Source organism: Anser cygnoides, chromosome 1 (genome assembly GCF_040182565.1).
Source record: "Anser cygnoides isolate HZ-2024a breed goose chromosome 1, Taihu_goose_T2T_genome, whole genome shotgun sequence".
NCBI lineage: Eukaryota > Metazoa > Chordata > Aves > Anseriformes > Anatidae > Anser > Anser cygnoides.
Genome location: NC_089873.1, coordinates 184685177 through 184703046, shown reverse-complemented (window position 1 = coordinate 184703046; position 17870 = coordinate 184685177).

Sequence of the window (17870 nt, the reverse complement as noted above, 5' to 3'; positions counted from 1 at the left end):
CATTTCCCTCCCATCAGTGATGCAGCTCCAGGAGCACTGCCCTGTATGGAGTTTGCCTCCTGCAGCACCAGGTATCCTCAGTGACCAAGTTTGCCCAAAACACTGAGCAAAACCAGGTGGAGAGACAAGGATTTGTTGCTTGAGGTTCACAAAGGACCACCTCAAGCCCCATCTCCTTTCAGTCACTGGTGTGCAGGAGTGTCAGCTGTGAGCTGGGACGTGTACAGCTGCCTCCCTTGCACACGCTGCGGCATCTATTCGCAAGTCGGCTGGGACCACGTTCAGACCATCTCCTCTAGGTGCCTGCCTGAGTTGCCATGACAACTAGTAAGACAGTGATGGGTAATTCGGGCTCCCCACGCTCCGTGGCTGCCAGACTCTACTCCTTATAAAGGCAATGGAGAAAAGAAGGCATCTAAGTTAGGCATCTAAAATCAACATGCTGACTGCAGCCCCCCACTCCCACCCCCAGCCAGCTGCCAGGTTCCTGGCTGGCCCCCACACGCAAGAGGGACCCACTGCATACTCTGCTCCTCAACCCGCTTCCTCGTTCGACTTCCTCTTCCAATGTGTCATTCAGAAGTGACAATGCGACATCTGGGAAATGGTCCAAATCTGTGCATTTTTAAAGTGAAGTGCTCAGCAGCAGTTAAGCAGCCAGAGCTTTCTGCTCATCATAGTATTAGAAGCATTTGTGTTGCTTTGCAGTAGAGAAGAAGTCTACCTCAAAGGTGGTTTTTTTTTTCATGCATTTCCACATTTTTCATCCTGGAAATGTGTTTCACACATACAGAATTAGACAGACTCCCATTAAGCTTCAAAATAAAAGTGTAATATTCAGGAAAAGACTTCAAAGTTACCCATTTCAGTCAGAACTGCTGCAAGTGTAAGATCTAGAGAGAGCTGCCAGTCATGCAAGTAGTGAAAACCATTCTCTGAAACTACTCATGGAAATTCAAGTATATTCCAGGCCAGTTCATACTTCATGGAAAGATGTCAAGCACATTTCCTTCTTCAGTACCTCTTCCATTTTTATAAGTTCTTCCAGTGCACATACGTACCTCCCCATCAGACCTTCAGCAGTGTTGCTATTACTAGTCCTGAGGTGTTTTCTCTTTCATCTGTTCTGCAGGTGAAATGCATGCAGCAGAGTGTCTAGTACTGGTAACATGGTTCTTTTTTTGTTGACGTGTTGCGCCTTTATGAAAAGGATGGCCAAAGAAATGACCAAGCAAAGAAATGGCGCTTCCACCTGGAGCAGAAGGAGGTGCGATTTGTGACATGCCCTAATTCCCAGAGCAGTTCATTCTAGATGCTCAGATAACATGCTGAAGCTTGTTTGAATGGCCAGGTATTTTATTATTCCATCAGTGAAATCTGTGAAAAGGTTGACCATCTGGGAACTTCAGCAGTTCAAACAGCCTTCAAGAGGCACCAAGGAACGCGTCCAGAAAGAACAAGTTTAGGCACTTCAACCATACTTCAGCTGGGACGCAGTCCTCTCACCTAATTTTATCTATCTCAAAGCATGGTGCTTCACCTCAACTCAGGATCTAAGCTTTCCCAACTGTCCATGGAGAAAGACAGATTTCTTTAGGGAACAACTTACCCTATCGCAAAGAGAAAGGAGATGTCTCTTCCTCTACCTATTGACTATGGAGAATTGGATTAAACAAGATGCCCAGCTGTTAGGCAGCTAAAAGGAGGAGTGATTAATCCCATGCTTGGGGACAGTGGGAATTGGTCTTTCTGTAGTAGTCAGTAAATCTCTGTACCTTCCTGGGCCTCAGTAGGAGTCTTAGAGCTTAATTTGACGATCTATGCAAAGCTAGTGGAGAAAATGTAGAGCAGATCTGAAGGTCTCTGCAAAGCCTGAACTGCCTGTGCAGAGTCCCCCGGCTATGTTTGGCACAGGGTTAGGTTCAGAGGGCTTCATCCCCAGCCCATCTGAATTACTGCAGTCCATCCAAGACATAGAAAAACCATGAATAGTTGAAGTGAGCTTATTATTGACAAGGGTGGGATGTGGGCTCTGAGCCAGCTCATGGGAAGTGTTATTCACTGATGCTGGTTCGTGAAGGCAGGAATTCAAGCACATCCTTTAACTATAGGCAGAGCTGATCAACACTCCCCAGCATGCCCTTCCTCCAGCCAAACCTTCACCAAGGCTATGAAATGCTCTCCAACTGCTCACCAACACTCACTTGCTCAAGTTCACCTTCTGCCACCTGCTTTTCACTTGCAGCTGAGCCCTTTGAAGGCACAAGGTTACCAGGGTGGCCGTAAATGCAACTAATACATGTTTCAGCCCCCAGTTTCTAGCACTTCAATTAATATCAGTGAAGCATTTCACCTTGTGGGTGGTCATGAATATTAAAAAGAGGTAAGAAAAGGAATGATTCCTGTGGGAATCCACAAACGAAAGTTCCAGTGATAGGGACATTTTTTCCCATCACTGTGGTTTCCCCTTTAGCCAAGGATACGCTCCTACCATGAGTGCTTATATTCTTGTGAGCTAAACCAATAATTTCAATTTGTATTTTCAAAGCTGTTTGTCGAACAGCTGTGGGCCATTTTTTAATATTGGCTATATTTAGGAATTGCACAATTAATGGAAGGGTAATTTGAAGGCAGAAAAAGAAAAGGCAATGTTTTGTGTGTGTGTCAGTCACCTTTACCCATTTGCTCAGCATGGAGGGCTCTGGCATGTGGATTCCAATTTGTCACTTTGGCACACCTGGACTGAAATCAGTGACATCCACTACTTGAGTCAATATTGCCTGAAAAGGGTGGAGGCTGCCAAGTCAGGCTCTTTGATGTTACTGGTTTGGTCGTAGTTTTGATGAAATGTCATCCTCTTTGATATTCGAGGCAGATACGCAAAGAAATTAAGGAGGATCTTGTGCTGAGTGCATGAGTATGGCTCTTGCACATTTAAATGGATGTGGGAGCTGCTTTTGTACAGGCATTTCATCTGCAACAGACAGGGCTTCACAGCAAGATGTCTGCCATGACACAGGCACAAACAGCTGGGGCAAAAGGCGTATTCATCTACTGCAACATGTAACTCCAAAATACAACCTTTCCTCTCAGTTATTATTTATCTAATTGCAAAGCGGAATGTCAGTGCATTTGAAAGCATAATTAATTGCAATGCACTTAGAAACGCTCCATTCTGCACCGCCTGTAAGTCAAACTGCTGTAAGACAGATTTGATTTTTGGAAGGGTTTCCATCACACTGTGTATTCTGAAAATAATTAGTAAGCCAGGAGGGCAGTTACTTTTATCCTGCTAATTGGATACGCTGGCAGTTCTTACGCTGTTATGGTCAGATGTTGGCCTCATTTGCACAGCTCGAACCAGTGGGAATACCTCACTTGGGTGGTCGTGTGTGTATTCAAGAATATAATTCACCCTTTTCAGTTTTGTAAGAGTTGAACTGGGCTGTGTGAGCCATGGTTTTGCTCTGAAGGGTTCAGGATTCATGTTGTCCTATTCTGCACTGAATGACCACCAACGGCAGGAGCTTGTGAGAGGTGTTCACAATCCTGGTCCACTTTGCAGCTACCATCAGGCTTTAAACAGCATTCAGCCTGGTCCAAAGGGGTCTTCTCCACCAATATTCACCATTTGCTATAGTCTCATAAGGTTTAGGAGAAAGTGTTTTTTTGGAATGCGACAGTGCAATTTCACAATAATTTGGTTTTGGCGGCAGTATCTGCTTAAGAAATTCCCCTCTCCCTTCTCCTGCCTTTGCAACGCAGTTCTCTGACCTCTCGGTTGTGCCAACACAACTGTTTGTAAAGCGATGTGATGCCCTAGATGAATGACATAATCCAGGTTAAACTATGATCTCTTTGCCTTTTTTCTTTTTTTTTTTTTCTTTTTTTTTCTTTTATAGATGAAAATGACAAAAAGGGAGGCAAACTTTGATGAGAGGAGTGGCTGGGGAGGGAACTGCCTAAGCAGGGATTGCCACTAAAGCCTTAAATATTGTGAAACTGCTATTCTGAGTCTCACTTGTTGGTGTTTGCTGTTTTTTTTTTTTTTCCCAAAGTAGCAATGATGCATATTAAGTAAAAGGAAAAACTTGGCAAAAAATAAAAGTATGAGGCTCTTATGTCTTTTTATCTGTCTCAACCGCAGATTAGTTGCTGGAAGACTACAGTGTCCTCTGTCAACAGCTCTCGGAGATATTTTTTTTAAATCCATGAGATACACTCAACCACTTGCTTTCTCCTCCCATGGTTTGAGAAGTACTGCCACGGCAGTTTGAATGCCAAGTGCGTAGCTCCATAGAGCAAGCCTTTGGCATGCACCCGGTTGATGGAGCCTTGGGGGAAAGAGGAAGCAGGGCTGACAAGGAGATGGATTTGGAAGGGATGGGGAAGGGAGGAAGGACCCCAGACAGACCTTGATGAAGAAATGTGTGGCTGAAGAATTTAATACAATTTTAATTTGCTAGAAAACAGTGGAAATCTTTTTGATGAAATGTGTTTTGAAGATATAAATTGTGAAAGAAGTAACAGATCCAACCTCCAAACTAACCAGGACAGCTCTCAGCACAGACTGCTTGAGAATGAACAGGACACAAGACCAGAACCTCAACAGATCTTATAAAATAGTAATACGTATTTTCAGGTATTGGTGATAGGCTTTTTTTACATTATGTTTCACCAGGATAAAATTCACCAGTCCAAGAAAACATACCTGAGAAAATTTCCGTCAAAGCCTGCAAAATCTTAGCTGAAAAAGGTATAGCATTCCCCAAAAGAAAGCAAGATCGGTCACAGAAAGGAAGGAGAAAGAAGGGAAGCTTTGACAACTCAGAGTAGGATTATGTATGGATTTGGTATTTGCTTTCTTAACAGCAGCTTAAAAACATTCAGAAGTTCAGAGACTTTAGGTTTTTTTCTTTTTCCTTTTTTTTTTTCACCAGGGAAATGAAATCCCTTCTCTAAACTGATTCTAACACTGATGATTCTAATGTCATTTATGAGTTGAGATATTTCCATCAATGCAATAAGGGCATAATGAAAACAGATAGATATTAACACTAACTAGTTTCAACAGAGTACATACACAATGATAGTGGTATTGGAAGCAATTACATTTCCTATTTTATCTCAACACCAACATCTATTCAGAAATCATGAAAATTATATCTACTAGCGCAGAGTACAGAGAGCTGCTTTAAATTCCAGACTGTGTGTGGACGGTGGAGGTATTAAATTTTGAAAATGCAATGATCCATTTTACAAAGAGAACAATCACTCTGACAGATTTTAAATTCAATAAAATGCAATAAAATCAAATGCAATAAAATGGAATAAAATAAAAAGCGTTAATAAAAATATCTCGAGGAGTAAGGACAGATGGCTTCAGAGATGAAGTAGTCATCTTTTCCCAGTAACTAAATCAGGCAGAAACAAGGTTAGCAAGAACAAAAGTGAGGTGAGCCACTTGCACATATCTAACTAAGCTAGCCTCTTCTACTCGAGTAGCAATGAGAAAGAGGGCGTAGATTTTTAGAAAATGGCGTGTTATCCGTAATGACCCAGCAAATATTTTCCACAAGCAAATGTCAGCCTGTTCACTGTGGGTAGTGACTTAAGAATTCACTACGTGCAAGTTGCAGAGAGAGACTGGCCTTCAGAGACTCACAATGGTTTTCCTCCTCCCTGACTCGGATGGTAAAAATTCCAGAGTTCTTCAGGGGGTAGAACTGAAGCCAATTTTTATATCCAGCAGCAGAGCTTGCAAACCTCCCCAGCTGCCAAGCTTTCACCTGCAGTTTGGCAGGGATCTTGCAAGTATTTGCACCACAATAATGCATTTGCTTGTAAAATATTCTCCTATAAAATATTACTAGAAATATTGTTTATGGAAACCAGATAAAAGAGGTTCTGAAAGCCAATACAAGTTTGCAAATCTTTGTTTGCAAATATTTTCTTTGGTATTCATCCAGTTCAGATGGGAGAGATCTGCCTCACCTAAAGCTAGCACTCCAGAAGTTAAGTGGCTAGTTTAAGCGTACCATTTAAAAGCTTTCTCTGCAGATGATGGAGAAAAATAGGTATTTTCAGAGGGCAACTCATTCTGTCCCTTTTAGACACCCCTTGGAGGACGATGAACCACCCCCTGGAGGTACATGTATCCATTGATTGCAGAGGGAGTACAGACAATTAGTTTGGAGAAGGCACAGCTGAGTCAGATGACTCCTGGCAATGTCTTACCCTTTTGCCCACTGACAGGTCTTTGACAGATCTTCCTGGAAGAAGTCAGCTGCTGTGGTCCCATCTGTTGAGGCCAGCCATCCTTCATTTCCAGTTGCATGTGCACTCATGGGGCAGGTGAGCCCAGTTTAAATGCAACCCTGCTTTGGTCAGGACTTACAGTTCCTTACAGCAAAAGAGATCTCCACTAACAAGGGTCCACATTTAAATCACCAAACATCCTGCCAGACCTTGGCTTTTAATATGGACAAGAAGGAGACTTCAAGCTTTTATGAAAAACCAATCCCTATGTTAAGACAACCACAGCACAGGAAACAATGAATGTTTCTGTCAACCAAACTAGACACTGAGGCCATGTCTAGACATTAAATAGTGCGAGGGAGTGCTCCCAAACATCAGAAGTTATTCATCTTTGCTGTTAGAAGTCACTGGCCTGGCTCGGGCCTCTGCCAAATAACCTTCTCCATAGACTGATTTGAGACTTAGGATAAGCCAGGATCCATTCCCGACAGGGAATTGGGATGCAGTCTCTATCTGGAAGTTAAGAAAGTGTAACAGCATGGACATAGGTTGCTGAATGCCAGTTTACCCAAATGCAAGAGAATCATCCTGAAAAGAGTAGTTATAGGTGTAGATGGCAGTATACCAGCCAGATATGGATTGTTAGAGAGTAGACATAAAATTTCATGCTGAAGTTTGTACTTCCATACTTGTAGCACATGTATTTTGATATAGAGTAGCAACACTTTTCTCTGTACTCACACAGCAGATTCATTTTCCATCATCTTCCATTTTATGATTTTTCTTTATGTTTGTAACCTCCCAGCCATTTACCTTTGACTTGCGAGCACCACCTCAGAAAAGTTTAGCTGCAGCAAATGCCTGTTGGGAGGAAAGATCATTCCCAAGGCTGGCAGAGCAGTCCCATGACTGCCTTCTGCAGTCACCTTCAATAGCCATCTTCAGAAGAGGGCTAAAGTGCAACCTAATAGCAGCCTACTTGAAGGATACCTACCAAGATGATGGAGCCAAACTTTTGCGTAGTGGCAGATGGTACAGCAAGGGGCAACAGACAAAAATCATAGCTTCTAAGGTTCAAGGTAAGACATTAGGAAAGCTTTCTCAACTGAGGAAGTCAGGTAGCACTGGAACAAGCTACCGAGACAGGGCTTAATGTCTCCATCTCAGGCAGTCTTCAAGGCTTGGCTGGAGAACGCCAGCCTAACCTAATACTAGTGATAGTCCTGCTTTAAGCAGGCAGCTGAAATGGATGAGCTTGAGAGGTCCTTTCCAATCAACATTTCTATAAGCAGATGAAAGTTTCTCAGAAGGTTCACCATCTGAGAGTGCTGTGTGCGCTCCCTTCCCGTTCTTCTCTTCATCTGTGCTGCACTCAGGTCAAGCAGCAGCACCCAGAGGTCATACAGGAAGGATTATTTCCTTGGTATGCTTTCCTCTTCCTCATACTCCTTCTTCTGGCCTCAGCAGAGTTGTGCAGGTTTGCCTAAGGAAAGAATGCGACCTCTTGACAGCAGAGTTATCCAGCAATTTGTTCTAGTTTGAAGCTATTTCCCCTGATTCCCTCTTGTTTTTTTCCTTGCCTCTTTGCCACAAACGGGAAGGTTTGCTATGTCCGGAATGTGAAGTTTTGGTCACCACTCACTGGGATACAATTCCCAGTTCAACAAAATGCACCAAAAACTTTTTTTTCAGACAGGAGCTGTGCTTTTCCCTTATGCAATGGACTGTGCTTCAACAGAATTTCCCAAATATGTTTTTGAGGGTTAAGTAGAAATTGTAAAGTAAGGTTAAGTTTATTAAAAAGTATGCTTTGCCTCACGAAAAAGCTAGTATGCCAAGCTGAAGCAATAGAGATGGCATAGGTAAGTATATTGGCAGTTATGTTTCACACATTCAATTCATAATATAGATATGCCCTATATTTACAGATAAACACATATACATCCATTTAAAATTATAGATAAATATGCTTACATACTTATACATGCATTTATATAAAAACAGCATAAATATTTGTGCAGAACAAATTACTTCCTGCAATACTCTTTGTGGTTATGGAGGCAAAAGGCATACACAGTATAGTAGTGCAACAAGTCACTTGATTTTTGACTGCCTCACCTGCTCTTTGTACACTTTGTACACATTTACATAGTATTCTGTTTGGGCAGCTTCAAATTGCTGATATTTAATAATCATATAAAGCAAAATAACCACCTGCCAAGATTTACTTTGCTTCATTTCAGTATCTTGCAGTGTTATAGAAGTCAATCAGTACTCCACGTCCAGTACTCCACTACGCACAAGTTGCTAATCAGCATCGGAATGGGTCCTGAGATCTTAATCAGACATGAGACCAGAAGTGAATGAAAGAAGCAAATTCTCTGCTTTAGAACTCTTTTTTCTGCCTAGAACTTCCAAAAATGCAATGGAAAGCCTTTAAATGAATTACGAGTCTATTTTAATTGAAAGGAATCTCTCACAGACAAGTAACGCCTTTCACAATGGAAGACACTTTTTCAGGTGACAAATCTAGTAGACCTTAAAACCGTAATATTATTACATACGTATAAAGTTTTGATACCTATTTTGAGCTAACATTTTACTGGCCATAAACCATTATTCCCTGCCAGATTGAGATAGCTGGCTGGGATGTAGGGGGGGTGGGAGGTGGGGTTGGCTTTCAGAAAGTAAGACACATGACAAAAAAAATAGTGGGAAAATGCTATTTTTAAAAAGACTCTGAGCATTTTTCTAATAGGTTTTGTATAAAATATGTTGCAGCCTCTGAGCACATGGTGTGTCAGAAGCTTGGACTGGTGTTCCTTTGGGATGTCTTGCACAATTTGCTTCTGTGTTTTTTTCCAATACAGATCACTGAGATTTCCCAGAAAAGCAAATTACCTCTCTTAAGAAAAAGAAGGAAGGAGGAGTTTATTGTTAAGTTTTCCTTTATTTCTAGAGTAAATGTTAATTGCAGTTTAAGTGGTTATAATGGATGGTCAATTCAATTGAGTTTAATTCAGCAGAAAACCCAGAGCATCCAGAAAGAGGTTTCATGAATGCAATTCAGGAATGCAGTGGAGCACACCAGCTGTTGCAAGCACCTTTTCTGTTTTTAAGCAGTAGGCCTGCCTTGCACCTTACCTATTGGCTCATGGGGACTTGCCTGCTCTTTCAGGACCAAATCTGCTCAGATCTACCAAGTTGAAAGGAGGAATGGCACAAAGTACAGATATCAGATATCCAGTGCTACACCAGTTGGGACACCCACCTTTTTACTGTGCCCTCACCTGTCTTAACACACAAGGTAAGTATTGCTGGATAGTTCCACTGTTCTTGTTCAGCTCGTAGCAGTGTCCTTCCCTGAAGGGCGACAGGGAGAAGATGACCCACCAGATCCAGAGCAGGCAGGAGCCTGCCACTGTTCACTGTCCCTCTCTTTCTCTGGAAGCCGTTTGTCTGTAGAAGCCTCTCATGCTCTTTGAACACAAGCTGGTGGATTCACACTGCCTGAGCAGAAGCACCAAAATCCATGTTTTTGGCTCCAAAATCCAATTTGGGGCTCCAATGTTTTGTCTTCCCTTCCCACCTATGCTGTACCCTCCTAGAACATTTTTATGGGAAGAAAACAGTACATGGCTTCAGCAGCCATTGAAGAGAGAAGAAGGAAGAAACAAGTAGATACATATTTATATCACGTATCTTCTGGCACTCCAGATGCCAGGGTTGTCCTTCATCCATGGTAACTGCAGAGATGAGGGCAGCCTCCCTGTGAAAGCCCACTCTTTGTCCTCATCACGAACAGCACTGTGCTATTTTCAGTACCGTCACTGATTTGTCTGGAGTGAGATCGCAGTGACATAAAAGTGACTCAAGACAGAAACAGACACAAAAACCACCCACCTTCCAAGCAAATGCATCAGAGTCCTAATTGCAATTAAGAAAACAACTCCAGAATCCCGTCATCATCAGCTGTTTCCACTTTTGTCCTGCATTTCCAAAACATTGCCTTCCCTGCCTCCACAGTGGACTAGAACACACAAGCCATAAAGTGGAGAGCATGAAGGAAGAGGAATTAATGGTTAGCCATTGCTGGAGGAACTGGTGATACAAAAACTGTGAACAAACCCTCCAGGAACAGCAGCTAGGGCTGGATTACAGTCCACAGACATCTCAGAATCAGCTTACCTCTTCTATCAGCTATCGATAACTGGAGGAGGGTTCCCCCTGTGCAGAAGCACAATGACAAAAGGAAATCCAGCTGGGGAGATGACATACCTCCATTTGAGACCTTGTGAGCTTCTCCAGGCCAGTGACTCAATGTTGGTTGGTGAACACAGTCAGAAGCCAGTGATGTTTTAGGAACCTGTCAGGAGGCTGTCTGATACCCTATGGTGCCTGGTTTTCCTCAACAATATTTTGAAGCTTCAGCTGAACATTAGTGTTCTGTGCACACGGTAACACATAAACCCCATTGCTTACCTCCACCTGGGACACTGGAAAAAACACTGATGGTTGTCACCACTGTCACCACCAAGAGCCTTAAAGGAGGAATATGCAATCAGCTGGCTGTCTATCGATGTGGCGTCCTTATCCATAATCTCCACCCACTTCTATATCCCATCACCATGAAATAATGCCTTATTATGTTCTTTCAAAATGGGCAGTCATTCAAAGACAGCCAACTATATCTTGAAGCATAGGGATATGTGGTTCCGTCTACAAGCACAGGTAATTGGTCACACTCACATTTTATCTTATTCCAGTTTTCATCAGTGCATTTGGTAACAGATCAGCAAGTGAATCCAAGCAGTGGTATTTAAACCTCCCAGAACCTCCCAAACCTCTCGGAAACTCCCTTGTGTCCTAATCTTTTAGATAATTAAATTCTGTGCACATATACTCCCAGTATGTTCAGTACTAACATTGAAACAGATATTCCCTCCTTCTTGTGCATTCTTTTAAACAGATGTTCCAATATCCTGAAGAAGGCTGAATTATAAACCTGCATATTATAGTATACTCAGAACTCAGATTACTTTCATCTCAGAAACAAAATGTTTTCCATCTACCAGCTACTGCTTGTTGTGGAAGCAGGGAAATAGCCTGAAATCCTTTGTACAACACCCACCATCATTTACTGCACTGACATCAGGTTCTCCAAGGCAAGGAATACCCTCTATGACTTGCAGCAAAGTGCTGGAGCCTCTGTCCCACTCTATAACTTCCAAACCAGGCAGATGGAGCTAGCCACAGCCAAAGGGTGCATCTCTTCAGGGTGTGCAGCCAAAAGGTCCTTGCTGGAGGCCCACATCCCAATGCCAGGGGCTGCCAGGGGTCCTCCTCACCTCACCACACCACTCAGTGTGCCAGGCATGCCACAGCAGCAGCACAGCTCAGCATGTGGGTGGCTGGCTGTGCTCAGCCACTTTCAGGTGTCAACAGGCTGTTCTACACAAGTTTAGTCATTGTCTCAAGTGGCTTTAAACTGGGTTTGGCTTTTAATTAACGTCTGTCATCTAGGAGGTGCATTTACTGGGTAGGGGTTTGGTGACTGCATGTCCTCCACAGAGCAGATAACCGTGAGGGATCTCACGGGCCCCTCAGACACTAGCATCGTCACTCTCCTTCCTTGCACAAACATAATCCAATTTAGAAGTTGACCGAAGTTGCTGCCATCTGTAAAAATTCTGGGAGCACCTTACACTTTGGACTTAATGAATAAAACAATACCAAAGATATGTGATTTTGAGTTTTCCCAAGGATAACATGACAGGGTGGCCTGCATTACCAACAAAGTACTTAGAAAAAAATCTTATCCTCATGCAGTAAATTCTGAGGAGTTGTTGGAGGTAAGAGCATACTACAAAGTAAAGGAAAAGCACTTTGCCTCTTACAGGAGAATTTGAGTTCAAATACCATCCATCCTCTCACACCTTGATGTAGCAGATGACTCAGAGATATCCCTTACCAAACAGAGCATTTTTTCTCCCTTTCAACAAGTCAGTATAGAGACACTGCAGACAGTAGAGACAACATAGGTCATTGTTGATTCTTCACAGGCTGGGGACTAGTCAAGCCGGTGGTGCTTTGTGGGAGAAGCACGGGTCTGGAATCAGAGCTGCTTCCTCTGCTCTGGGCTGCCCTGTGCATGTGTCCACTGATAGTTTTGTCCCTGACCTCTATTTCCTTTACAAACTCTCACTACATCTTTAAACAACTTGGCCTGTATCAGTTTTGTCCAACTTCAGGCTTTGCTTTTTTGGGGTTAATTTCCCCTTTTCTCTTCTCTTTGATCTCATTTACAAGTGAGACGTATGGGGTAGGTAGAGCAACCTCCTCTGATGGGTTTGCTCTGCAACAGTCTGACAGCTGCCCAGCAGATGCACAATGGAAGCTAAATGGCCATAACCAGGTGCTGTCAGGAAAGAAGCAGGAGCCCGGCAGTCATCCATCATGTCTTTGTTAGGCAGTTGTTGTTCTTGCCAAGCAGAGAAAAATGATTTTCAAGCATAAAAATGCACAATTTTTTTACAAAATTCAGGGGAAAAAAAATGCAAGCAAAATTTTTCAATCGCAGAATATTTTCCAAGTAAAACTTCATTCTGTTATGAACTTTGTAGCTTTCCCTCTCACAGACATTTGGCTTTCGGCCTCCTCCAGCACTAAGTGCTGATAGCTTCACTCCGGATCACGATACCGTGAAGTGAAGGCACTTAAATGCGCGTGTGATCAGGAAAAGAGCCAGCAACATATCTAGCAGAAAATCTCTACTTTGTCCCAAGAAGTATATTCTGTCCAGGATCATGATTTAGCTGTACCCGTAGTGTCACAGGGAAGACTTCCAAAGGGCATGTCAGAAGAAGCTGCACTTTGGCCTTAAGAAAAAAAAAAAAAAGTCAAAATCTTAACATATTTTATGGAAAAAGGTAAGCCTCTTTGTAAAGCCTCTGTATGTCATGCCCCATTGCATAGGCTTGCTTTTCCTCCTCTCCATGTGCTAACAACCCAGATAAACTGTTAGCACATAAGTGAAGATGTTCTCACATTCCCAGAGGACAAAGAGCTTTCCCTGGCCCTCCACCACAGCAACACTTCCAGAGAAAGGAGCAAGACCAAGTTACAACAAGCCAGCTGCTGGCTAGAAGACCACAGGCTGACCACACCTGCTGGAAGCTGTGTGTCCCCCCCTTCTGAGAAGGAACCATAAACGGGAATGTGAATGGTGCAGGGCCTGGTCATGTGCACCAAGCTCTGCATGCTGAAGCAAAATGCCACCATTTTGCTCATTTATGAATCAAAGCCTAGTCTTGACTATGACCCCAAACATTCTCCATCTATCGTCTGTCATGGGAGTAGAGAGTCTGCTCCAGTGAGATCAAGAAAAAGGCAGGGGCATTTTGGCTGTTGAGAGAATGCCCTCTCATTGAGATTCAGACTACACTTCAGACAAGATCCATACTTACTTTTTTTTTTTTTTTTTAAAGTAGTGGTCTTCTTCTGGTGCAAAGCAAAATGACAGCAGTATTTACTGGGTCTGTTTCAAAGCAGCAACCTAGTATCCCCTGTGGGATATACTCTGAATGAAGTTATTTCACATGTTTTAGCCCCAAAATCCCACTCAAAACTTTGATTAGACCTAAAATCAAATAGTGTCACCTGCTATGACGCTGTTCTCATCCAAAGTAGGTATGGAGCTTGCTGGACTGTCTAGTCCCATCTGCATTTGCAAGCACAGCACCAACACTGTGGCTTGGGTCACCTTCATTTGGGCACAACTGCTAGAAGGAAGGACTTGTGACAGGGAGGTAGCAGCTCTACCCTGGCCAAGCAGAAGCATCTGGTGATTCCCCAACACCTCCAGAAGAAGGGTGGGGGACTAAGCTTGTACAAGTTCAACACTTCCAGGTGTATCACAGTGTGGGAATCCTTGTTTCATGGCACTTGATGAGTCAGCTGTCTTTTGCAAGCTTATCAGTTCAAATCGCTATTTTCCAGCTTCTCAGCAGGGTTTGCTCAATATGAAAACAAACTACACAGGGCATTAACTCGTCTGTCCTGGAGCTGCTCCAGCAAAAGGCAGAACTGCCAGTGTGTGAGAAAAATTCTTCCAAACAGGAAAACTGCTGCTCTGAAGAAAATGACTTTATCAAGTATTGGTCTATTAGATTTTTTTTGTGTGAGCTCAATGCCAAACTGTCATCAGTGTGTTTTTGCAAAGATCAAACCCTTCAAGAAATCATTTCAGGATACGTTAAAGCTTAGGCTTTGCTAACTCAAAACTCAGAAGCAAGTTTCCACATGGGTTCACCAAAGGTTTCAAACTTACTGAATGAAACCTGGCTGGTGGGCAGGTTTGCCCAAAAGTAAAGGAAACACCTCATTTTTCACATAAAATTGGAGAATTAAATCTGCGGGCTCAGGCCCAAGCGTGAAATCAGTTAACCTGGCATCTTTGGCCAGTGGCACACGCAAAGTTATCTGATTGAGTCCTCTTTCACTGTGAGCTAAGGTAGGTTGATCAAAATACCTTATATTTGTCTAAGGCTGAAAATACACACATGGACAATTACCTTTGATGACTTTTTGTGGCACCAGTGAGTGACATTACACCTGAGTTTGCTTTGAGATTTTGCAAATCTTCCAGCTGCTTGCAATGGACCAAATCACATACCACAAAAAAAGAAAAAAAAAAAATCCGACATTTCTCCAATGAAGAGTTCCATATGGGCCCATCAACTCATCGATGCTCCTGAAGTCATACTGCTTTACTGAGCAACAACAAATATTTAAGGTTTCAGTCCTTTGCATTTGAAGTTGTAATGCATTATTGCTGATTGCATTAACCAAATAAGACAGCCTGGGTTAATAATTGCATATTCTGGACACAGACTGACTGGGGGCTTTCTCCATCCCTGCCCAGGGGGTGGCACCCTCTTGCACCACCAGCAGAATGGCCCCTTGCGACATGCTGTCATCCAAGCTGCAGTAGGGTTGTCTCCAACCTTGTGCACCACACTACTCCCAGCTGTGAGCCCCAAACCCAATACCTCTCTGCAGCCCTGAATTGAGAGGAGGGCACATTTCCATCTTTAGTGTGTTTGTGACAGTAATCACACCCACACGCACTCATCTGCTCGTGGTTTCATGACCACACTACCACTGGAAAGTTTCCTTCTTCCAGGCCACAGCTCGGGGCCAGCTCCAGTAGGGATGCTGGCAGTCCAAACAGCACAGGGATCAGCTGAGGAGGGAAACACGGACACCAACAGTGTTATCAGCTCCCACGTGGCTTGTCCTGCCTGCCCCTGGCCCTCATGGCCAGCCAGGGACAACATGCCCTGTCCCCAGGGGTGTCACTGACATCAGGATCCGAGCGTCCCGGTGCATCCTTCTCTCTCACACTCTTTCATCTCCGCACAAATTTCCAGCACATGTGAGGAATGAATGTGCCCTGGGCAACAAGATTCTGATAGCTTGCTACCCTACTCAGACAGTGGAAAGCATTCAGGTTTTGGCACCTTGCACTGCAACAGACCCTCAACAAGTAATAAAAACCCATTGCCCCCCAAGACAGAAAAAAACACTTGTCTCTTATTGTCTTTTTACTTTTTTTCTCCCAAGTCTATTTCCTCTCACCTCTTAATCATTTTGCATTTATCATAGCACAGGCCAGTGCTTCATTACACAGATTGCCTATTTCTTCACATAGGCATTCCATATACGAATCTCAAACTCTGCCTAGAAAAACAGTTCCAGGGCAAAAGCAAAAAAAATAAAAAAATAAAAAAAATTCCCTTTGCTATGTCATATCCACTAACAGACACCAACAGCTTCACTTGTCCCAAAGGAATAAAATGAATTGAGTATTTCCTAAGATAAAAGGCCATTGTTCAAAGGGTTCTTCCCCCTGCTAACCCTGAGCCAGTAAACCCCAAAATGACCCAAGTAATGCCTAAAGTAGTATAAGACAAAGGTCTTTGCACAACCAGGAGGAGGAAGAGCCCAGACGAGGCCATCTTTTTCCCCTTCAAGGGAAAGACTCAGGCTGAAGGTCCTCCTTCCAGAGGTGCAGGAGTCTCCCACAGCCCAAGGTTCACTCCCCAGAAATATTGAGCTGATTTTCAGGTTTCCCCATGTGTTCTGTACAGGGTCTGGAAGGAGAAGGGTGGCCAGGGAAGAAAGGCACAGGGCATCCTCGGAGAGAGCCACCACCATGGCAAACCCAGAATCCTGTGAACCTTTTGGGGTTGCTCTTGCCCTGGAATTTCCCCACCCTTGCTCAGGCTACTTCCATCTTTCTAACTATAAGCACTCTCTCCTGGTTCCTCCCATGCTGGAGGAGGAAGGAATTTCCCCACATTTCAAACCACTCAATCCAAGACCACACTGCGAGGTGATCTTTCCACCTTACAAGGACACGTGCTGAAGGTATTTCCAAGCAGGGGGAAGGGGGATATCTCCAGGCAGACAAGGTAGCAATACTGTGAATAGTGATAGCATCTCTATCTCGAATTTCATATGTGGTGTAGAAAAATTCACACTTAAACAAATTGTCAGGGAAGGGACTGACCCTGCTTCTTCAGTGGCCTTTTTGTTTGCATTTCTGGACCTTTTGGAAAAAGACCTTCTGGTGAAACTCTTCATAGACCATCACTTCACTGGAGCATTTTTTCTGATGAACTTCAGTTTCTGATGAACTTCAGCCTCTCTATTAGCACAAGCCACTATGTCAAGGCTGAGAGCTTGACTCACTTGTTAAGCACAGGTGAGCAGTGTTATTTCCAGCTCCCTACAATGTCTGAAGCATCAGCACAGGGACAGCCATACCCTACTGGAAAGGCAGCCAAAGGACATGCCAAAACACGAGGGTGCCTCAGGCAACACTGCTTGCTTAGGCTTAAACAACTGAATTGGGTCTCTGGGATGTATGCAGCAGGCATCTTGCCTAGGGCAGGATACAGAGCGCTGGTCTTGTGTTTAACTCAATACAACCTCAGTTCGATAAATGAACCAGAGCTGTTCACGTGCTTTGGAAGAATGATAAATTCACTTCTGGGGTGTCCAAACCATAGTTGTGCCAATGAGGCAGAAAGTGCTGTGAGTCCAAGGTTCCCCATTCAGGGGAGCACAGCCTGAAATCTCAGCATACGTGGGGCACCAAAAAATGCAAGGACAAGGCGCGGGGCTTCGAGCTGTGGGATGATGCAGCAGCCTCCGCTTCGGTTTCTCTTACTAGTGGGTTTACTTCAAAGACGTTGATGCTATTTTAGTGTGTTGCCTTATATTTATTTCTCCTTTTTATCTGTGTGATGAGTTAAAAAATGCCATATGCCTGTTTTTATATTCCTTGGGCTTCACCCCCACACACACCCTATACATACACACAGAGCTTCCAGTTGACTAAGGAATGCTAAACATTTATCTGCGGCTCAGCACAGCCACTGGTATACCAATGCATACATCCAGTGTGGGTGTACTGAGAGATATAGATGCCATATGGAAACCACATCTGACACGTACGGCTTGGGACAAATGGGAGAGAAATCTGTGCCACTCACGCTCACCATGCAAAGAACTTTTTTTGCTGAAAATCGTTATTTTGTTTTGAC